The 24710-nt window shown below is 44.8% G+C and overlaps 1 protein-coding gene across 2 annotated transcripts in view; it reads left to right on the top strand.

Moving 5' to 3' along the window:
* Nucleotides 1-24710, top strand: part of LOC134337563 (uncharacterized) — a 136114-nt gene that overhangs the window by 44626 nt on the left and 66778 nt on the right. Inside the window, exon 1 of one of the 2 annotated variants that reach the window (XM_063032690.1) lies at nt 24146-24256. The exons of the other annotated variant lie outside the window; for it this stretch is intronic. The gene's annotated coding sequence lies outside the window, so the exon portion shown is untranslated. Of the gene's footprint in view, nt 1-24145; nt 24257-24710 lie in introns of those variants that run through there. 2 annotated transcript variants of the gene reach the window in all.

Raw genomic sequence — 24710 nt, 5'->3', positions numbered from 1 at the left:
AAACCTCAGGACTGTCAGTCTAATAGAATCAGAACTTCAGAGATTGTGCTCAAATTCTTGAGCTGTTCTATTTACTAGACTAGCAGAGTAGGCCAGTTTGTAAATGATCCTTCCAGGAATAGGGCGTTTGCTACTCTAAGGTGATAGAGATTGACCCCATCACTACTCTTGTGCTTAATGGGACTCCTAAATCCAGCTCAAACCTTACCCACCCTGGAGTAACAGAGGCTCCCCACCATAGCTCACTCCTTGAGTGCTAAGTCTAGCTCTCACCTTGAGTGACAGTTCCCTCCCCTCTCGAGTGACAGTTCCCTCCCCTCCTGAGTGACAGCTCTCCTCCTGAGGCTTTCTCTCCTCAAGTGACTGACTGCTTGCCTCTGAGTGACTGCTCTCCACTGAGTGACCCCTCTCCCTCCTCAAGTGTCAGCTTCTCCTAATGAAAGGTCCTCCCACACCTCCTGAATTCCAACTCTTCCTTAAGTTCTCTTTATTACCTTGGTGACTGGTCCAAGCATTCTAACTTGGCCTGAGGTTCTGTCAGATGCCATATGGGTACTTCTTTCTTTTATGGAGAAATAGCCAGTTTTCCAAAAATCAGAACCAAAATTGCACCCCCAAACATTGACAATGACTAAATAATTGTTTAATTATTCACAGTCTGAACCTCTGTGATGCTTTATAAAATACAATTTTTTAAATTTTACCAAAATATACTTTATTCAAAAAAAATTATGTACAATAAACCATTCAATGTCTGTCAATCCTTTACAGATGTTTCCATTACTGTCTATACATTTCCCCACTCTTAGCCACCCACGTGGCACTCTGTTGTTTCTCTTTACCACACCATCGTTGAGGGGTATACTCCCCGCCACCTGACCCCTCCCACTCCCGCGGGAGAAGAACGCTAAACCGTGGTCCTTCCCCACCGGGCCTTTGCGGTGGCTGCACCAAGTTTCAGCGCGTCCCTCAGCACGTACTCCTGCAGCCGAGAATGTGCCGGCCGGCAGCATTCTCCCACGGACATCTCCATGTGCTGGTAGATCAGAACTGTGTCACAATAGATTAGAATGTAATGACTTTCTTTGTGCACCAGATGACAGCAAAGTGACACCTAGATTTCTGTCTCTGGCTGTAATTACTGACTCACATTTTGCTTGGTACAATGACTCAGTGTTATTTGCAGTCAGGTTGTTCTCCTGTAACATTGCAGGGACAACACAGCTCTGTTCTCTGGGCACAGGTCACAGTGCAGAAAGATGCGATACCTTTCGTTCGTACAGGATATCCAAGAATGCTGTACAGCTCTGTTGAAGTGTGTCACCTGATATCATGTAGAACAAGAGATCTTGCCGGTGCTGGACATCCTGGGCAACACCCACAAGGTGCTGGAGGAACTCAGCAAGTCAGGCAGCATCAGTGAAGGGTAATAAACAGACAATATTTTGGACCCAGATCCCGAAAGCCAACTTTTTATTCCCCTCACAGAGAAGCTGCCTGACATGCTGAGTTCCTCCAGCATTCTGTATGATGTTGTAAAGGAAATGCTCTCTGACCAATGACAAGCTGATTATGACCAAATAATCTCAATCAGTGATGGGGGGCTGAAATGTGATTATTAGAATCCACTATTCTTCAATATTGTGCCAAGGAATCAGTTGTATCCACCTGAAAGAGCAGACAGCATCTCTGTTTAAGCATCACCTTATCAAGACCAAGGATGAAGTAACTTAAATTTCTTACCCATACAGTGGTATTCCTGACCTTGTTAATTTTATCCATTTTTACTGATTATCTTGGCCACTCTTAAGGGTTCATGTACTGGCCAGTTACAGTTACACCAATCTACATGGGCCCATACAGATCCACGTCGATCTCTACTGATCCGTACTGATCTGCGTCGATCTGTACTGACCCGTACTGATCCATGCCGATCCGTACTGATCCGCGTCGATCTGTACTGGCCCGTACTGATCCACATCGATCTCTACTGACCCGTACTGATCCATGCCGATCCGTACTGATCTGCGTCGATCTGTACTGACCCGTACTGATCCACATCGATCTCTACTGATCCGTACTGATCCACGCCGATCCCCACTGACCCGAACTGATCCATGCCAATCCATACTGATCCACGCCGATCCATACTGATCCACACCAATCCGTACTGGCCAGTACTGATCCACATCGATCTCTACTGACCCATACTGATCCACGTCAATCTCTACTGACCCAAACTGATCCACGTCGATCCGTACTGATCCACATCGATCCCTACTGACCCATACTGATCCACGCCAATCTGTACTGACCCGTACTGATCTATGTCGATCCATACTGACCCGTACTGATCCACGTCGATCCGTACTGATCCACATCGATCTCTACTGACCCATACTGATCCATGCCGATCCATACTGACCGATCCGTACTGGCCCATAGTGATCCACGTCGATCTCGACTGACCCGTACTGATCCACGTCAATCTCTACTGACCCGTGCTGATCTACGTCGATCCGTACTGACCCGTACTGATCTACGTCGATCCGTACTGACCCGTACTGATCTACGTCGATCCGTACTGACCCATACTGATCTACGTTGATCCATACTGATCCACATCGATCCCTACTGACCCATACTGATCCGTACTGACCCATACTGATCCACGCCAATCCGTACTGACCCGTACTGATCTATGTCGGTCCGTACTGACCCGTACTGGCCCGTACTGATCCACGTCGATCCGTACTGACCCGTACTGATCCACACCGATCCGTACTGATCCACACCGATCCGTACTGACCCGTACTGATCCACGTCGATCCGTACTGACCCGTACTGGCCCGTACTGATCTACGTCGATCGTACTGACCCGTACTGATCCACGTCGATCCGTACTGACCCGTGCTGATCCACGTCGATCCGTACTGACCCGTGCTGATCCACGTCGATCCGTACTGACCCGTACTGATCTACGTCAATCCGTACTGACCCATACTGATCTACGTTGATCCATACTGATCCACATCGATCCCTACTGACCCATACTGATCCGTACTGACCCATACTGATCCACGCCAATCCGTACTGACCCGTACTGATCTATGTCGGTCCGTACTGACCCGTACTGGCCCGTACTGATCCACGTCGATCCGTACTGACCCGTACTGATCCACGTCGATCCGTACTGACCCGTACTGATCCACACCGATCCGTACTGACCCGTACTGATCCACGTCGATCCGTACTGACCCGTACTGGCCCGTACTGATCTACGTCGATCGTACTGACCCGTACTGATCCACGTCGATCCGTACTGACCCGTACTGATCCACGTCAATCTCTACTGACCCGTGCTGATCTACGTCGATCCGTACTGACCCGTACTGATCTACGTCGATCCGTACTGACCCGTACTGATCTACGACGATCCGTACTGACCCATACTGATCTACGTTGATCCATACTGATCCACATCGATCCCTACTGACCCATACTGATCCGTACTGACCCATACTGATCCACGCCAATCCGTACTGACCCGTACTGATCTATGTCGGTCCGTACTGACCCGTACTGGCCCGTACTGATCCACGTCGATCCGTACTGACCCGTACTGATCCACACCGATCCGTACTGATCCACACCGATCCGTACTGACCCGTACTGATCCACGTCGATCCGTACTGACCCGTACTGGCCCGTACTGATCTACGTCGATCGTACTGACCCGTACTGATCCACGTCGATCCGTACTGACCCGTACTGATCCACGTCGATCCGTACTGACCCGTACTGGCCCGTACTGATCCACGTCGATCGTACTGACCCATACTGATCCACGTCGATCCGTACTGGCCCGTACTGATCCACGTCGATCCGTACTGATCCACGTCGATCCGTACTGACCCATACTGACCCGTACTGATCCACGTCGATCCGTACTGACCCGTACTGGCCCGTACTGATCTACGTCGATCGTACTGACCCGTACTGATCCACGTCGATCCGTACTGACCCCTACTGATCCACGTCGATCCGTACTGACCCGTACTGATCCACGTCGATCCGTACTGACCCGTACTGGCCTGTACTGATCTACGTCGATCGTACTGACCCGTACTGATCCACGTCGATTGTACTGACCCGTACTGATCCACGTCGATCCATACCGACCCGTACTGATTCACGTCGATCCGTACCGACCCGTACTGATCCACGTCGATCCGTACCGACCCGTACTGATCCACGTCGATCCGTACCGACCCGTACTGATCCACGTCGATCCGTACCGACCCGTACTGATCCACGTCGATCCGTACCGACCCGTACTGATCCACACCGATCCGTACCGACCCGTACTGATCTACATCGATCCGTACTGACCCGTACTGATCCACGTCGACCCGTACTGACCCATACTGACCCGTACTGATCCACGTCGATCCGTACTGACCCGTACTGGCCCGTACTGATCTACGTCGATCGTACTGACCCGTACTGATCCACGTCGATCCGTACTGACCCCTACTGATCCACGTCGATCCGTACTGACCCGTACTGATCCACGTCGATCCATACTGACCCGTACTGGCCCGTACTGATCTACGTCAATCGTACTGACCCGTACTGATCCACGTCGATCGTACTGACCCGTACTGATCCACGTCGATCCATACCGACCCGTACTGATTCACGTCAATCCGTACCGACCCGTACTGATCCACGTCGATCCGTACCGACCCGTACTGATCCACGTCGATCCGTACCGACCCGTACTGATCCACACCGATCCGTACCGACCCGTACTGATCTACATCGATCCGTACTGACCCGTACTGATCCACGTCGACCCGTACTGACCCATACTGACCCGTACTGATCCACGTCGATCCATACTGACCCGTACTGATCCACGTCGATCCGTACTGACCCGTACTGATCCACGTCGATCCGTACTGACCCGTACTGACCCACGTCGATCCGTACTGACCCGTACTGATCCACGTCGATCCATACTGACCCGTACTGATCCACGTCGATCCGTACTGACCGGTACTGATCCACGTCGATCCGTACTGACCGCTACTGATCCACGTCGATCCGTACTGACCGGTACTGATCCACGTCGATCCGTACTGACCCGTACTGATCCACGTCGATCCGTACTGGCCTGTACTGACTCACACCAATCTGTACCCATTCATACTGACCTGTACTGACTCACAATGGCTTGCACCCACCTCTGATCAAGACATTCCCATCAATGGCAAGAAAATCTAATTTAAAGAGTTATGGAGACATATAACTCCTATGTTTCTTTGCTCAGCCGACTTTCATTAGACATCCCCTCTAATGCAGGCATCATCATCATCACTATCACTATGTGCCGTCTCACGTAATGGGGCTGATCATTGTCTCATGACCATGATTGTTCTTGGCAATTTTATCTACAGAAGTGGATCGCCATTGCCGCCTTCCAGGCAGTGTCTTTACAAGATGGGTGACCCCAGCCGTTATCAATACTCTTCAGAGATCATCTGCCTGGCGCCAGTGGTCGCATAACCTGGACATGATACGTACCAGCTGCTTCCATGACTTCACGCGACCCTGATCAGGGTGGGGTGGGTGTTGCCAAGCAAGTGTTGCACCTTGCCCAAGGGCGTCCTATAGGCTAGCGGAGGAAAGGAGAGCCGTAACACTTCTTTTGTTGGAGACATATCTCCACTCTGCCACCCAGAGTCCAGGCAGCATTCTGGTAAATCTTCTCTGCACCCTCTCCTAAGCTTTTGAATCCTTCCTATAATGAGGCGAACAGAACCAAATGCAATATTCCCATTTGGTCTAACCAGGGTTCTTTCGAGCCTCAACATGACCTCATGGCTCTTGACATCAGTACTGGGCTCTTGACACAACGACCATCCATTTTAAACTGAACTCCCTTCAAGGTGACTGACTGCAAGATTTTCCAATACCCTTTTTTAATTACCTCATAAGTGGGTGCTGGGTCAAACAATAATGATGTGGATCTCAAATGATTAGCAAGTTACAGAGGTGAAGCCGGCTGTGGAAGGTTGGAAATTTGTCACATTTGGTTCTGTTACTTCACATGTTACGAGCTGTTAACTCTTCGATGGGATTAATCAGGAACAGAATTAGGAACATCTGCATTTAGACCTCACACCTTGCACAGTGAGCTAAACTGAAGTCTGTGGATTCAAGAAGATAGTTCAGCAAGGATATTCTCAAGGACAGAATGCATAGACCATAAACCATGTTCCACTGAAGGATGGAAGGCAGTGGCTACAGAATAATTTTGAAAACGCCGGTTTCGCATAAAAACAATAGGCGTCCACACCAGGCATTTTTGAAAATACCTCCGTCCACATTAAAACAGGTATTTGGGCGAATCTCCTCCTACTGGGCATGCGCAGGACACATCTACAGAAAACAAGTGAAGAGGAAATGGTATACTATTTCTGTTTCCGCAGCAGCGTTGTGCTATTTCCATTGGTCAAAAACTAGAGTACCTGCAACAACAGTGAAAGAAAGTTTTCAACAATGCCTTCGAGGAATACAAAGAAAACCTCTGCTGGAAAAAGCAAACCGGACTTCTTCGTTTGGACAGACGATGAAGTCGAGCTGCTTCTGCGAGTTACAAATGACTACAAAGTCAGCAAAGCAGTGGAGAACATGGACTGGGAGTCGTGCCAAACCAAATATGACACCCTTGACCGCTATAAAGAACAGGTTGCGTTCAAGAAAACAATGAAATGTCGCGCTGTCGCCACCATCTGTTCCGGCACGTCACGACAGCGTTTTTAAAAAGCTCCGGTTACCCCGTACACACTACACCAACCAACCAGCGTTTTCAGATTTACACACTCGAGAGCGTTTTAGAAAAGCTCTGTTTTTGGGGGAGGAGAATGCCATTTCAGTGTGGACGGAGGGTCAAAACGAAGAGAAAAAGCTTTGGTTACAGATTTATCCAGTCTAGTGTGAACGTAGCCTAGATATATAATAATGATTTAGCTCTGAGCAGAGATGGGAAAGTTACAAAAATTTGCTGAAGATAATCTTGGTGCTGTGTTAAACACTTGAGGATGACTGTAAGGGAATATAGGCTCAGAGGTCATTTTATTAGGTAAACCTATATACCTGTACACTCAGCCAATCATGTGGCAGCAAAAAAGGATGCAGACATAGTCAAGAGATTCAGTTGTTTTTCTGACCAAGCACCACAATGGGGGAAAAATGTGATCTAAGTGACTTTCATCATGGAATGATTGTTGGTGCCAGATGGGAAGGTTTGAGTATCTTAGAAACTGCTGATCTTCTGGGATGTTCACGTTCAGCAATGTCTAGAGTTTATAGAGAAAGGGGCAAAAAACAAAACAAAAATCAGTGAGCATCAGTTCTGTGGGTGAAAATACCTTGTTAATGAGGGAGATCAAAGGAGAATGGCCAGACTGGTTCTAGCTGAAAGAAAGGCGACAGTAACTCAAATAACCACGTGTTGTGACAGTGGTATGCAGAAGAGCATCTCTGATTGCACAACACATTGAACATTGATGTCGATACAGCAGCAGAAGACCAAGAACGTACACTCAGTGCCTACTTCATTAGCTACAGGAGGTACCTAATATAGCAGCCTCCAGCCATAGATGTAAGAACAGAAAGGTGAAAGTTAATACAGAAAAGTGTAAATAAGTTTTCAAAATGGAAATAGTACTTGAGGGAATATAGTTTGCAGGACTGAGGGGATAGAATAGACGGAATAGGAATGAACAAACTATTCTACAAGGACCTATCTCAGTGAATTCAATGTTCTGCTTTGGTGATTCTGAGGTCCTATGAATGGTATAAAGCAGAGATATTTCCAAATTCTCTAAGATGTCATGCAAGTGAGGGAGAGACTGGGACAGGAAACTGAAGGCAGAATCAAAGGAGAAGGAAATGGCGATGAAGTCATTAATGAAAGGGAATTGTGTTCAAAGAGCCGAATAACCAGGAGGACTGAAGGACACGGTGTAGACATAGGGGACAATGTAGCACAAGAATCTAATGTGAGCTAGAGGAACAAACATCCTGCAGTGTCCTGGTGTGGTGTTTCGACCCGAAACATCGATTCCTTCTCTCTGCCTCCCCCCACCCCCCCCATTGATACTGCCCAACCCAGTGAGTTCCACGTTCCAGCATCTGTAGTCTTTCGTGTTCTTCCGTTGCAATCGAGCACTAAATGAGTGATGGTTGCTGTTGCCCACCAGCTGGCACTTTTACAGCTATGTCAATAACTCTACGTTCAGGACCCACTCCTCTGAATTACCCATAAATTCTAGGCCAACACTGCAATGCAGTCCTGATAAAATGCCAGACAGCCCGAGCCATTCTTCAAAATAAACTCTTGAACTTTGAGTTCTTGTGACTCTCTACAAAATGAATGTAAAAACTTGCACCGATATTATTACCAAGCCGGAGCTGAATTGTTTGTAGGAGTTAAGAGTTCATTAAATCTGTGCATTGTGTCCAGTCTTAGGTAATTAATTACTCCACTGTAACTTGAGCATCAGTGATTAAGTCACAATGAATATCTAGAATGGACTCTTACAAGAGAGGGTCAAATAAAGGCAATCGGAGTGTATAGGTTGTCATTAACCCTGTAAACGTTAAGCGATTGACTGGGCTGTACTTCGGGAAACTGCTGTGGGGCGGCCTCTGCTCTGTAATAATTCAGACTGTAATGTTCGGATAACATCTAATGAGGCTCCTTTTCTGTTTTTGAATAGAGGTAATTGCAATTGTTCAGAGCATAACTGGGTTTCACCCAAACTGAACCAGTACCAATCACTGCAAACAACACCCTCTTTGTTCCCTCATGTCAATTTAATGCTTGGGTCAGGAAATATTCTTGGATTTACAGAATGTTATTGTCCATTCAGAATAGAAAGTGAGCCTTAATGAGGTTTCCTTAAAAGACAGCACTGGATAAATGTCCTTGTCAGTATTGGTATTGGTTTATTATTGGCACATGTGCCAAGATACAGCAAAAAGCTTGTCTTCCATATCGTTCATACAGATCAAATCAACCCACAGGGCATTGAGCTAGAATAAGGTAAAACAATAACAACGCCCCAGAATAAAGTCCAAAAGCTACTGAAAAAATGCAGTACAGGTAAACGATGAAGTGTAAGATCATAACGAGGTAGATTGTGAGGCCAAGTCCATTTTGTCGTGCAAGTGGTCCACTCAAGGATCTGATAGCAGTGTGAGAGAAGCTGTCCTTGAGACAGCTGGTACGTACTTTAAGGCATTTGTATCTTCTTCCTGATGGGAGCAGGAAGAAAAAATACCTGGGGATGGGCGGGGTCTTTGATAATGCTGGCTGCTTTAGTGCGGAGGCATGAAATACAAAGTCATAGAGGGGAGGCTGGTTCCTATGTTCACAACTCTCTAGTTTCCTGCAGTCAGGGGCAGGGCAAATGCCACACCAAGCAATCGTGCATCCAGACTGCTTTCTGTGGTGCACTGTTAAAACTGGTAAGAGTCATGCCAGATTTCTTTAGCCTCCTTATGATGCAAACTCCCGTAATTCAGATATTGTAGCAGAGGTACGTTCACAAGAATCCAATTGTGAGCGGTATAAAAGGTTCAGGACACTAAAATCCAGAACAAATAGTCTGAGGAACAGTTTCTATCCCAGAGCTGTGGCCTCCATCACACCACTCCCACAGAACAATGACTGAAACTGTGAGCACACACATGCACACACGAGGACTCAAATACTTGCACTAACGGCACTTTGTGCATTACTGTGATATCCTGGTGCTGCTGCAACTTATTTTCTGCTACTTATCTACTTAATACTGTTTTTCTATTACTGTCTTGTTTTTATCTACCGCTTTATTTAATTGCCTGAGAGGAAGGCAAACTGAGTTTCATTCTACCTATGTATAACGACAATAGAGATCATTCAATTCATAAAGTGATCCCAGACTACAAGGATTCAAATTACAGGAGTTCCAGGATTGATAATAACTGCTCATAAAGAGGGTTTAACTGTTTGACACTTTAAGATCTGACATGTTTCCCTACAATGGCTTCCGTGTGTTTTCTTTCGCCAAGCAGTTTTGGAAAGGCACGTACTGTACACTAAAGGTTCCTAAGCACTGTTTCACCCAAGCATGGCTGAGATTAGCCTTGGCCTCATTCAACAAGGATGTGCTTTGCATAAACTTAGGTTTTCTCATTCTTTGACCCAAAGCAGTATTTCAGGATTTATAAATAGACCAGCAGAGAGAAACTGGAGGCAATTATAAGAGAAGGCAGCAACAAGAACAGAAAAAAAGTGGTCTGCAACAAATAAATCTTACCACCCTCTCCTCTATTCCCCACTCTTACCTTTTACCTCTTCTTACCAGCCTATTACTTGCTCCTGGGTCCCTCCCTCCCTTTCTCCTATGGTCTCCTATCAGATTCCTTCTTCTCCAGTCCTTGACCTTTCCTACCCGCCTGGCTTCACCCATCACCTTCCAGCTAGCCTCCTTCCCCTCCACCTCCCCACTTTTTTTTCTGGCGTCTTCCCACTTCCTTTCCAGTCCTGAAGAAGGATCTCTACCCCAAATGACTGTTTATTCATTTCCACAGATGATGCCCGACCTGCTGAGTTGCTTCAGCATTTTGTGTGTGTTGCTTTGGATTTAGAGCATCTCCTGGCTTTCTTGTATTTAAAATAAATCCTGAAGTTTTAAGAAGTACCAAACTTAATGACTAACCTGAATATCAGAAATATAGATGTGAGAGGAAGATTCCAAAACCTGGATGAGAGTAAAGATAATGTGAGGAGGAGGAGGAGGAGGAGGAGGAATGGAAAGATGAGCAGAGCTGGTGCTTAGGAAGAATTAGATAAGCAAGTCCTAATACCAGTGCCAGGGTTTGATGAAGACACAAGTGAGTGCAAATGCTGGAATTTGGAGCAACAAAACAATCTTCTGGAAGAATTTAGAGACCCACAGAGTTCCTCCATCAGATTATTTGTTACCTAGGCTTTGAGAAGATAACTTTGCTTACACTAGACTCTGGAAACATGCACTCTAGCACAGATTCCTATGAGTAGTGATTTCCAGAGAGATGGACAAAATGTACCAAGGATGTTCTCAAACCCTTCTTGGGAGAAGAAAGATCCTCTCCAGTTGTGGGAATTCCTGGCCTGTAACTTCTTGAAATGGAGATGAAATATTGAGGGAGACACTGAGCAGCTTCAGTCTGCATACTGGGAGCACACAGAGGCCAAATGAAATTGGCATTAAGCGAAGAACATCCCAAGCACCACAGCCCTCCCATCCCATAAAGTATCACGTGTCCCACCTGCAGATCTTCAACTGGAGAGGAGCCAAGTCATCCTCATGTCAAGAAATGGCTTGAAAAAGAAGGAGAATGTTTCGCAGAATTCAGACTGAAATTGTCACTAAGCTGAAGACAAGGATATTAAGAAAGTGGGGGGGCAAAATCTTAGTTAAGGTATTAGTGTTAAAGGAAAGAAAGAGGATTACTTACTTATTGTTACTTATTTCAGCACCAGTTACCAATCAGCATATCTTGATCCCATTCTTCCTGCATTTCTGCTCTTTATTCTTTCTCACATATCCAACACTGCCCCTTTTGCTTTCGTTTGCCAATTACCTACCGTAAGAAGTAAGTTGCAGCAGTCAATTAATTTACCAGCTCATCTTTAAGATGTGGAAAGATACTGGAGCTGCCAATGACAACTCTCATGGTTTTACAAGTTTCATTTGAGCTCAGGTTCACAGCTGGGTCACTGGAACTGATGGCAGAATATTTAACTGCTGTCCTTAGGGAGAGACTCCCAGAGCTTAACAGATACAAGAGAATGCAGATGATGAATGCAAGGCCTTAATGATGGTACGAAGGAAGTGGGGGCTACACAAAAATCTTTCGTGATCAGTGGTGCTGGAGAAGTTTATAGATTGCAGCAAGGAAAGGTTGGAGGCTAAAGGTGAAAGACAGTATCATCCTTTTCAACACATCCACTACCCCATCTGTCCCCATAATACTGTCTATTTTATTATTAATGTAAACATTTCAACACCAAACATTTCCTCAAAGTACTTTCCCAATAGCAGAAATCTGAGCTTGTTAAACTATGAACATAAACCTTAATGAATTTTTTATTTGCTAATCTCTCTCTCTCCTTCTCCTTCTCTCCCTCTCCTCTCCTCCTTCTCCTCTCCTCCTTCTCCTCTCCTCCTTCTCCTCTCCTCTCCTCCTCTCCTCCTCTCCTCCTCTCCTCCTCTCCTCCTCTCCTCCTCTCCTCCTCTCCTCCTCTCCTCCTCTCCTCCTCTCCTCCTCTCCTCCTCTCCTCCTCTCCTTCTCCTTCTCTCCTTCTCCTTCTCTCCTTCTCCTTCTCTCCTTCTCCTTCTCTCCTTCTCCTTCTCTCCTTCTCCTTCTCTCCTTCTCCTTCTCTCCTTCTCCTTCTCTCCTTCTCCTTCTCTCCTTCTCCTTCTCTCCTTCTCCTTCTCTCCTTCTCCTTCTCTCCTTCTCCTTCTCTCCTTTTCCTTCTCTCCTTCTCCTTCTCTCCTTCTCCTTCTCCTCCTCTCCTTCTCTCCTTTTCCTTCTCTCCTTTTCCTTCTCTCCTTCTCCCTTTCTCTCCCCCTTTCTCTCCCCCTTTCTCTTCTCTCCTCCTCCTCCTCCGTCTCTCACAAACAACATTTCAGGCCAAGACCCTTCTTCAGGACTGAATATATACGTTCTGGCATCTTCTCCCTTCCTCTTCAGTATTGAAGAAGAGTCTTGGCCCAAAATGTCAACTATATATGTATATATAGATAGATAATATATCTATCTATCTACAGATATAGATATGAATAAACAGGCGACATCTCAGCCCAAAACCCTTCTTCAGGACTGAAGAGGAAGGGAGAAGATGCCAGAACGTATATATTCGGTCCTGAAGAAGGGTCTCAGCCCAAAATGTTGACTGTTTATTCATTCCATGGATGCTGCCTGACGTGCTGAACTCCTCCAGTATTTTCTGTGTGTTGCTATATATATGCGTACAGTATTAGATTCCCTTAAATTGGGACACATTTTGGCCAGTACATTTTGGCCCAATTAAGCGGCTGCCCAATTAGCCCAAGTTGCATGGCTTCTACAGGGGCACCATGGAGAGCATCCTGACTGGCTGCATCACTGCCTGGTATGGGAAATGCACCAGCCTTGATCGCTGGGCACTGCAGAGAGTGCTACTGACAGCACGGCACATCTGTGGATGTGAACGTCCCTCCATTGACGACATTTACAGCAGCAGGTGCTTAAAGAAGGCCTGGAAAATCATTGGGGACACTAGTCAGCCCAAATGTAAACTGTTTCAGCTGCTTCTGTCTGGCAAGTAGTACCGTAGCAGTAAAGCCAGGACCAACAGGCTATGGGACAGCTTCTTTCTACATGTCATTAGACTTTTAAATACTGTACACATGTCTGTAATTTCAACTGAGTCATAACATAATGATTTTTACTCCTTCACGCTGTGGAACAGATGTAAGATTTAAATAAATTCAATAAATAATTAAAAGGATAAAAAAGACAAAATGCCATTTAATTGAGTAATGAATTATGTATTTAAATGAAATACATAAACTGAAAGACTAGAACACTACCAATGCTACTATAGTACCATTAAACAGTGTGTTAGTTCCTAATAATTATCTATGGAGGAATTAATCCAGTGTACCACTATCCAGGAAGCGGTAGCACCTCTGGTGAAGGAGCTTGTCATGTCCATTCTGGGGCAGCTCTCTCACCTTTGGTCCATACCGGACCCTCGGCTCTCACCTGTGGCTCCAAGTAGCTGTCTGCAAGTGACAGTAACCACACCCCAGTACACCTCTTCAACAGGCAGGCTAAACCAGGTGAGGGTAGCCTTCGTTGCTTCATACCATAGTGAAATAGGGACATGGCTGCCCTAGAATGTGAAGAGAGCCCCGGTGGACTGTGCAGATGAGATCAATGGTGAGATCCAATGGCAAAGAAGGTGGTTCCACAGAGCTCTGTGGAGAATGAAGAGTGTGATAAAGCATAGAAGCAGTCATCGTCATCCACTGCAACCAAGGAAGACCCCAGGTTGTGATAACTGCTCATAGCACTGGCCCTGGACTTTTGAGATCAAGAGAGTGGAAATGCCTCAGTGCAGTGGCTTTCCCATTTTAAAATCTTTTCCACACAGTTTTCACTGTCATTGTTGGATACGATGAGCAATCAGCTGAGTTCTTTTGCTTGACTGTAAATGGACAAAATTAGTGCAGAGTCCGAATGTAGATAACGGCTGCCTTCATACAATGCTTTCGATGGTAGCATCGTCCAAATCTTCATTTTTCATTGTCACATTCAAGATGTTTGTTGATATCTTCAAATTCTCTGTATTTTTTTAACTGATTGAAGGAGTGAAATAGTTTTGTTTTCACTCCTGGTCATTTCTGAAATCTTTATCCTGAATGCTTGAAACTACAGTGAGAAAAACAACTCTAAAATGTCTTACTGCTTAATTCTCGCCAACTATCAGTGACGAAAATTGCTGCTTTTGAGTACAAACGCACACAAATGATGCTATTTTAAAACTGTTCGCTCTAAGCACAGTGTAGTGTCTAATGACCACATAAATTCATGTGACTAATGCTAGATAGAAACTGTTCAGCAACATTCTCCTGTCCCAATTGAGCAGCATAGTGTCCCAAATAAACAAAGGAAACTCCAGCTATTTTCTCAATTTGTTTTTGTTCTTTAAATGTTGTCCCAGGTAAGCAGCTGGCCCAATTAACCAATTGACTAATTAATCAGAATCCACTGTATATAGATAGGTAGATATATTCTCAAGTCCTTTATGGGAGAAGCACTTAAGTCACTGAAACCAATGCTTCACATTCTCACCACTTATATCATTTCACATGACGGTAGAACAGAATTCTTCCTTCATTCTAGTGTTGAATATTATAAAGCAAAGCTCCACAAGCAATTCTTAATGAAGCTTTTCTAATTAATAGCTGATTAATGGTTGTCATGCATTGTATTTTAGAACCAGAATTAGGTTTGTCGTCACTGACGTAAGTCGTGCAATTTGTTTCGTGGCAGCAGTGCAGTGCAAACATAATCAATTACCATAAGTTAAACTAATAATTAATAATGCAAAAGAAGAATAGTGAAGAATTGTTCATGGATTCATGGAAAATTCAGAAGTCTGATGGCAAAGGGGACAACGCTGTTTCTAAAACATTGATCTTGTAGTAATGAGAAGTGGGCATGGCATGTATGGTGAGCATCCTTAACGATGGATGCTGCCTTCTTGAGGCGCCGTCTTTGGTAGATGTCCTTGATGGTAGAGAGGCTTTTGCCCATGATTTAGCTGGCTGAGTCTACAGCTCTCTGAAGCTTCTTTAGACCTCATGCATTGGAGCCTCCATACCAGACTGTAATGCAGTCAGGATAGTATCCATGGTACATTTGAGGAAATGCAAGAGTCTTTGGTGACATACCAGATCTCCTCAGCTTCTAATGAAGTATAGCTGCTGGCATTCTTTTGTGGTGACTGTATCAAGATGGTTGGATTATACTTTATACCAATTGTTTTCTGTTCTCCGCTGATGGCTCTCCCATTCTTCTCACAAGAACCCAAGCCATGAGAGTGATCCTCAGATCAGAGTAACACACACAAAATGCTGGAGGAACTCAGCAGGTCAGGCAGCATCGATGGAAAGGAATAAAGTACTGACATTCAGTCCCAAACCCTTCATCAGTCCCAATGATGGGTCTCAGCCTGAAATGTCAGCTCATTATTCCTGTCCATAGATGCTGCCTGACCTGCTGAGTTGCTCCAGCATTTTGTGTGTCCTGCTCTGGATTTACAGTATCTGCAGAATCCCTTGTGCCTCGGATCAGAGGAGTGCTTCTCGCCGTTCTATGGATTGAATTAGATGTGTTTTAGCCACTGTTCCTTAACAGGTTGTTGACACTGCTGACAATGTTAGCATTTATCGTCCAGCCCCAGCTGCTGAGGGGGCAGGTACAACTCAAACACATTGTTGGATCTGGAATCGTTAATTGACCTGCCTGAGCAAGGATGGCTGGCTTCCATCTTTGAAAGATATTAGCGAGGGATGAATTTAATGACAGCCTGGTAGATGCATGGTCACTCTTAATGAGACCAGCTGCTGTTTCTACTGACCTGAATTCAAATTCCCCAGCTGCTATGGCGGTATTCAAACTCTGGTCTCTGGATTAACGGGCCGGAACGACTATCTATCTGCCCAGTAACTAAACTTGCTCCAACCATGGTTTAGTTGCTTTCTTGCTTTTATCCTCATTCCAGCCCAACATCTCTCTTCCTGTCTAATCCCTGTCCTGTTTCTATCTGGTTCAAGCTTACTTTTAGTTCCAGGTTCTGGTCTTAGTACTCCACTCCAGATATTAATGTGGCAGTCACGTCTGATAATTGTGCTGCAGCAAGGAGGCTAGGGAAAGGATATTTGAAGGAAAGGTGTTTGGAAAATGTATGAAATCTATTTTCAGACGGGATGAGTGTTAATGAACATTTTTCCTCTGCTGCGCGTCTCCCTTAGCAGCACCAGAATAAGTGATGCATTTATATGGAGCTGTCGAGAAATGGCCTGAGCCACTTCACAGAGAAAATGAGCGCAGAAGCAGGGAAAGAGAGAGTAGTGAATCTGGTCGAAATCGTCGTTGTGTTTTTTTAATGGAAAGGCTAAGGTAGACTTGAAAATAAATTCAGGAGAATGAGATCTAATCAGTTTGATGTTACGCCTGCCAGATGGAACATGCCCAAAAGTCTGCTGAGAGGCTAAGCAGTTTCAAGGATCCCTGGACAGGCAGAGATTTCAGAGACTGTTTATTCACTCACAGGATGTGGGTGGCTAGGCCGGCGTTATTGCTCATCCCCAACGTCTTTGATGGAAGACACAGCAAGCAGGTTACTGTGGGTCTCAAGCCACCTGTGGGCCAGGTCTAGTTGGTGAAAGCTGATTCCTAATGGGGATCTGATATCAGAAAGAATTTTCAGACAACCCCGTCATTTCCCAAAGAGTGTGATACCAGCTTTTTAATTCCAGGTTTATTTAATTATTCAGATTTGAGTTTTCCATTTATTGTAGGATTTAAACCCACATCTCCAGATCGATCTCGTACCCTTGAATGCAAGGATAGAAGCTTAGCCATTGGTCATAGTCATAGTCATAGTCATACTTTATTGATCCCGGGGGAAACTGGTTTTCGTTACAGTTGCACCATAAATAATAAATAGTAATAAAACCATAAATAGTTAAATTGTAATATGTAAATTATGCCAGGAAATAAGTCCAGGACCAGCCTATTGGCTCAGGGTGTCTGACCCTCCGAAGGAGGAGTTGTAAAGTTTGATGGCCACAGGCAGGAATGACTTCCTATGACGCTCTGTGTTGCATCTCGGTGGAATGAGTCTCTGGCTGAATGTACTCCTGTGCCCAACCAGTACATTATGTAGTGGATGGGAGACATTGTCCAAGATGGCATGCAACTTGGGCAGCATCCTCTTTTCAGACACCACCGTCAGAGAGTGCAATTCCATCCCCACAACATCACTGGCCTTACGAATAAGTTTGTTGATTCTGTTGACGTCTGCTACCCTCAGCCTGCCCCAGCACACAACAGCAAACATGATAGCACTGGCCACCACAGACTCGTAGAACATCCTCAGCATCGTCCAGCAGAGGATTTCCTGTCTCCTCTGGAAATAGAGGCGGCTCTGACCCTTCTTGTAGACAGCCTTAGTGTTCTTTGACCAGTCCAGTTTATTGTCAATTCGTATCCCCAGGTATTTGTAATCCTCCACCATGTCCACACTGACCCCCTGGATGGAAACAGTGGTCACCAGTACTTTAGCTCTCCTCAGGTCTACCACCAGCTCCTTAGTCTTATTGTACTGTTGCTCACAAAGTCAAGGCAATTGATTGACTAAAACATGGGCACAGGGAGTTTGGAGGTCAGTGGAGTCAGGGTAAGCAGGGCCTGGACATGAATGTGGACGAGGACAACAGCAGCAAGATTCTATGTGGGCTGAAGGTTACAGATAGTGCAATATTTTTCCCAACAATGAGGACAGTCTGAACTTTATAAAAATCCAAAGTTTGGGCCTGAAAAATTCAACAGAAAGGGAATTACGTAAAGTTCCCAACATAGAATCTCCCTGTGCAGAACATCTGGCTATATTGAAATTATTGTTAGTAACTAAGGGCAACCAAAGTGTGTCCTCATGAAATGGTGGGTCTGATAGACCAAAGTGTGTTACTTCAATGCTAGGAATATTATGCGTAAGGCAGATTAACTGAGAGATGGATCAGTACAGGAAACTATCTATGATGTTGTGACCATTGCAGAGACTTGATTGAAAGAGGGACAAGACTGTAAGCTTAATGTTCAGGGTTTCAGTGTTTCATACATGATAGAGAGGGATGTAAAAGAGGTAGGGAAGTTGTATTCCTAATGTCACAGTTGAAATCAGAGAGAACATACCGGAGGTCTAATTCACAGGTAATATGGATAGAGATCAAAAACAGAAATAAAGCAAACACCTCACCTGATAGGGTTATGCTATGTGCAGCTTCTTTCTGCACCTTGTGGCGTATCGGGTGGCAACCTTGCATTTCTATAGCATTTTTGTCTGCTTTTTCTACAAGGCCGAGTTGCTAGATCAATGCTCAACCCAGCACGGATGAAAAGCGTGCAAGAAGCCGGCCGAATTTGAATGCAGGACCACAGACCTTGAAGTCTGGTGTGGATACTACTACACCACCAGCCTCCCAGTAGCCATCAGGAGAGAAAGGAAGAGATATGTAGACATATTATGGAAAGATGTGAAAGCCCAGTTTTGTCTTAGCATGAAACTTTATCTCTCCCAATATTAACTGAGACCTCCTTAGTGCAAGAGGCAGAATTTGTTAGCTGCATCCAAAAGGGTCTCTTGAAACAGTATGCAGATAGTCCAAGCTAGAACTTGTATTGGGAAGTGATCTTGGCCAGATGATGCAGTTTCAATGGGGGAGCATTTTGTGAACAGTGAACACAACTCCATGAATTTTAAGGTTGTTATGAATAGGGATAAGTGTGTACCTCAGGGGTAAGTACTAAATTGAGGGAAAGGCAAAGAGAGAAGAGATGAGGAGGAGCTGATATTACATATGTCCACGTCTGAAGAATATCAGAGTTGTTTAAGGACCAGATGGTCAGAATTCAGGACTTGCATGTTCCAATACAGAGAAAATACAAAAACAACAAGGTTCAGAAAACTTAGATGATGAGAGATGTAAATGTAGTCAAAAAGAAAAAGAAAGCATTTGTAAGATTTAGGAAGCTGAAGTCAGACAGGACCCTTAAGTAAGATATTTGTATCCTCTCTAGTCACACGTGAGGTCCCAGAGGACTGGAGAGTAGCCAACGTTGTTCCTTTGTTTCAGAATCACAATCAGCTTTAATATCACCGGTGGATGTCATGAAACTTGTTAACCTACCGGCAGCAGTATAAATGCAATACATGATAAATATATTTTTTAAATGAATTACAATAAGTATATATGTACTGTATATTAACTGGTTAAATTAAAAATGGTAGTGCAAAAACAGAAATAATTTTAAAAAGTGAGGTAGTGTTCATGGGTTCAATGTCCATTTAGAAATCAGATGGCAGAGGGGTAGAAGATGTTCCTGAAAGGTAGGAAAGGTAATAGGGATAATCTAGGGGATCATAGGCCAGTAGGCGTCGTGTTAGTGATAAGGTAGCTAATGAAGAGGATTCTTAGAGATAGGACTTGCATGTATTTGGAAAAACATGGGCTTGTTAGGGATAGTCAGCATAACTTTGCATGGGGAAGTCATGTTTTATAGACGATAGAGTTTTTTGTAGAGGTGACAAAAATGATTGATAAGGGCAGGGCAGTAGATTGTGTCCACAGCCTTTAATAAGGCTGACAAGGTCCCTCATGGGGGGCTTGTCCAGAAGATTAAGTTGCATAGGCTCCATGCAACTTAGTAGATTGGATTCAAAATTTTCTTAAACATAGGAGATAGAAGGTAGTGGTGGAGAGATGTTATTCTGACTGGAGGTCTCTGATCAGTAGTGTGCCCCAAGCATCTGGTCTGGCGCATCATTTGTTTGTGATATAAAAATACATTCTTTAGATGAAAAGGTTGATGAACATATAGGTAAATTTGCTGGTGACACAAAAATTGCTGGATGATGAAAAAATATTGTCAAAAGTTACAGCAGGATCTATATGGGCAGAGAAATGACTGGTTGAGCACCTTCATTCCATTCACCAATAGCAGAATTTCCCAGTGTCCAAACATTTTAATTCTGATTCCCATTCCCGTTCTGACAAATTGGTCATGGCCTCCTCTTGTGCCATGATGAGGCCACCCTCAGGGTAAAGGAGCAGCACCTTTTATTCCATCCAGGTAGCCTCCAACCTGCTGGCATGAAATTGATTTCTCCTTCTGGTATAAAAAAAATTCCCTCCTCCACCCTTCTTCTTCTGTTCCCCACTTTGGCCCCTTACCTCTTCTCACCTGCTTATCACCTCTCCCTGGGTTCCCTCCTCCTTCCTTTTCTCCTGTGGTCCACTCTCATCTCAAGGAGGAGAAGATGGCGGTGCGACGCAGCTCGCAGCGGCCACTCTGGTGGTGATGTCTGTTATTTGTCAAGTAGGGTGCCGTGCACAATCCTGATTTGATGGAGATGGACATGAGAGTACAGAGGAACATCTGGTGAAACTTCTGAAATGCCTGCTTTGCTGCTGCTGTTACTGTGTGATCCAGAATCTCCGGAGGGGAAGGCCCCGAGTCCTCGGCTTTGCTTGTTGCTCGGCGGCCGGGGCGGGGTCAAAGCGCTCGGCAGAGGATAGTGTTCGGAGTGGCTGTGTCAGAGGGGCTGGTCGAAGTTTTCGGATGGACTCAGAGTCCACTGTGTTTGGGGGCTTCCAATGGTGCTGCATCGGCAAGTTTGCGGTGCTTGGAGGTTCACGGCAGGGAGAGTTTCTCCCTTCTACCGTCTGCGTGAGATGATGAGGCTATCGGGACTTTGAGACTTTTTTTTACCATGCCCATGGTCTGCTCTTTATCAAATTATGGTATTGCTTTGCATTGTTGCAACTATATGTTATAATTATGTGGTTTAGTATGTTTTAGTCTTGATTTGTCCTGTGTTTTTTCGTGTGATATCATTCTAGAGGAACATTGTATCATTTTTTAATGCATGCATTTCTAAATGACAATGAACGAGGACTGAGTGTCCTCATAATTTAATCTAATCCTATCAGATGTTTTCCTCTCCAGCCCTTTATCTTTCCTACCTGCCTGGCTTCACCTGTGAGTTTCTAGCTATCCTCCTTCCTCTACTCCCCCCCCCCCCACTTTTTTATTCTGGCATTTTCCCCCTTCCTTTCCAGTCCTGAAGAAGGGTCTCAGCCTGAAATGCCAAATATTTATTCATTTCCATAGATGCTGCTTGACCTATTAAGTTCCTCCAGTATTTTGTGTGTGTTGCTTTGGATTTCCAGCATCTGCAGAATTTCTCATGTTTAAGATAGAGTTTAATCTGGGCAAGTGGGAGGTTCTGCACTTCTGGCGGTCAAATATAAGGGTGAAGTAAACAGTAAATGGCAGGACCATAAGGAGCATCGATGCTCAGAAGGATCGTGGGGTCCAAGTACATATCACCTTGTAACTGGCAACATATGTAGATGGCAGATGGCAGGGTTGCTTTCATCATTGTCTTCCTGACTCTTACGCATTGAGTATAGAATTCAGGAAGGCATGTTGCAACAGTATAAAATTTTGGTTAGAGTAATCACGTTCAAAGTATTCTGAGCAGTTCTAGTGGCTTGGAGAGTGTTCCTATCCTACTGCCTGTTACACCACTAGCATTTAGGGCAGCAATGAAGATTCTCCATCTCCGGCAGTGTCAAGGGCTTCTTTCATCGTGTCAGTTGCTCGGTTTTCACTACCCTCAGTCATGGAAGTCCTGAGACTCAGGAATACCATCGTATTCAGATATAGAAGGACTCTTCATTGCTGTTTCTATAACAGTTTTGTTTGACCAGTCAGGGTTGTTGGCCTTAAGCTGAACTCCAAAACTTGGAGGACCAGTGGACCACTCTTAGTCTAGCCTCTACCCTTTGACCTGTTTGGCACAGATGACTCTACCAAGAGCCAAAGCATAAGGCCCTGTCTCCAGCCAACATAGCTCTCTGGGTTATTGAGGCATGCAAGCCTCCAAACCCTATGAGACGATCATGGTCCTCTTGGAGGTAGAGAGTGTTAGAGTCAGACAAGCTTGGGTTGTTTTCTCTGAAGTGTGGGAGGCTGAGGAGAGACCTGATAGAGGTTTATAATGTGTGAGAGTGTAGATTAATATCCTAAGCTTTTTCCCCAAGGTAGAATGTCAAATACTAATGTGTAGAGCTATAAGATGAGAGGGAGAGAGTCGAAAGCAGGGGTTCCCAACCTTTTTTTATGCCAAAGATCCCTATTATTAAGTAGGGGGTCCATAAACCCCAGGCTGGAAACTTCTGGTAAAGAAAATGTGCAGGGTGTCTTCACATAGAGCACGGTAGATGCCTGGAACATGTCACCAGGGATAATGGTAACTGTCACTATAGTGGCATTTAAGAAGCATTGAGACAAACAACGACAGCAAACTTTCTGGAGATCCGGACAAAACCAAAAGGCATGAAGCAGTTGGAGTAATCAGGAATTCACGGGTATGGAAGGAGAAGGTTTAAAGCAAGCCAGAACAAACCTGGCTGATCAGCGATTGCTATGTAGAAAGTTTGTTTTAATTTCCATGCAAATCAGCACAAAATGTTTTTGCTTTGGTTGTCTATAGGAGAGAAATAACTGGATGAATTTTGGATGAAAAACAAAGTAAGGAAGGGAGGTTGCTGCCACTTATATGAATTATATTATCATGTTGGTGCACATTGCAAATCTGCATCCTGCTCTTTGACCCCTCCACCAAGGGGAGCAGCTTGCTTCTGTCTAGCCTATCTAAACCAGGCATGATAGAAGATAGAGAACATACAACACAGGAACAGGTCCTGCGGCCCACAACGTTACACCAAACCAATTAAATTAGTCATCAAATGGCCAACTATCCCTTCTGCCTACAGGACGTCCTTATCCCTCCATTTCCCCCACATTCATGTGCCTGTCTAAATGTCTGTTAAATGTCCCTGATGTATCTGCCTCTGCCTCCACCATGGGCAGCACACTCCGAGCACCAACCGCTCTCTGTGTTTAAAAAAAAACTTGCCCTCACATCTCCTTTGAACTTACCCGCTCTCATCTCAAATGCATGCCATTATGACCCGGTAACTTTTCTTTCAAATCTCCACTCGTGCTGCAAGGAGAAAATCTCTAGATTCACCAGTCTAATCCAGCAAGTGAAATTACTCATCCATGGAACAACTCTTGTAAGTCTTGGAGGGGGATCCTGGCTCACTTCCTGAAGCACGCTAAGCAGGACTGGATGCACTACTCCCAAGAGGCCTGCCACATGGTTTATACAAGTTCATCATTAATCACAGGAGTGTCAGAGTGAGTTACACGCTAAGTAACGTTCTGACTCGACAAGGGCACAACCACCGAAGGTGACAGATGGTCCTGTGTATAAACAATGGCCATGAACATTAGAAGATACTTTATAATGATGATAAATAAATGTTTAATTCATCATAATCAGAAAAATTAAGTTTAAACAAACTGTTCAAAGTTTTTATTTACTGGAATCCTCCTCGGGGTTAAATGTTGAGTGTGTGGAAGAGAATGGGATCACAGGAGTATACTTAAGAGGACCAGAATCTATTTGCACATCCTCTCTGAAGTCTGTACTGTTTGAATCAGTGTACTGTCCTCACTTTCAGGTTTCTAAAGGAGTCTGAAGTTTGTGCGAGGGTTTGGTTTGTGTCAATTGGCTGCTTAATGCCTTTATGTGAGAGAGAGGGCTGGCTGCTGATTGGTGAGCTCAGGGAGGATGTGATTGGACCTCAGCCGGTAAGGGGGTTGAGTTGTAACTGCAGACTCGTCATGCCTGAGACTTTCCTCACATTTTCTTGTTACAAGCAAGTACTGTGTGTCACTGTTAACCTCCAGGAGCTGATGGAGACTCACTGAAAGCGTGTGGCAGTTTCCTTTCTATCCGGTAAGTCGGTCTCGATTTCTTTACACTAGTTCAATCTAAGCCTAGTTATTGATTCTACTTGTTAAACAGAGCATGCTGCTTTCTTGGAATAGCACACAAGTAATCATCATGATAAAAGTGTGTTAAACTACTGAGTGCATATTTCAGCAAGTATTGAACTATTCAATGCATGTTAAACTTCAATGTACAAAACACCACTAAAACATGCCGTATTTAACAACTATGCATATAACATACAATTACTCTATGTGGAGATTTTTAGGACCTTGTACAGAAAATAGGAATTATTCCTGTCTGCTGGTTCTCCTATTTATGGGTCAGAAGGATGTGGATTTGGACCCCACGTACACTGAGCATTTAATGTAGTCTAACATTCCGATTGGAACTAAGAGAGTTCAGCATCAATAGAGGCACAATCTATTGAGGGCAGCGCAGTCGCATAACGTTAGCACTC

The sequence above is a fragment of the Mobula hypostoma genome, chromosome 24, assembly GCF_963921235.1.
Source record: "Mobula hypostoma chromosome 24, sMobHyp1.1, whole genome shotgun sequence".
Taxonomy (NCBI): domain Eukaryota; kingdom Metazoa; phylum Chordata; class Chondrichthyes; order Myliobatiformes; family Myliobatidae; genus Mobula; species Mobula hypostoma.
This window is presented reverse-complemented; position numbering and strand designations above follow the sequence as displayed.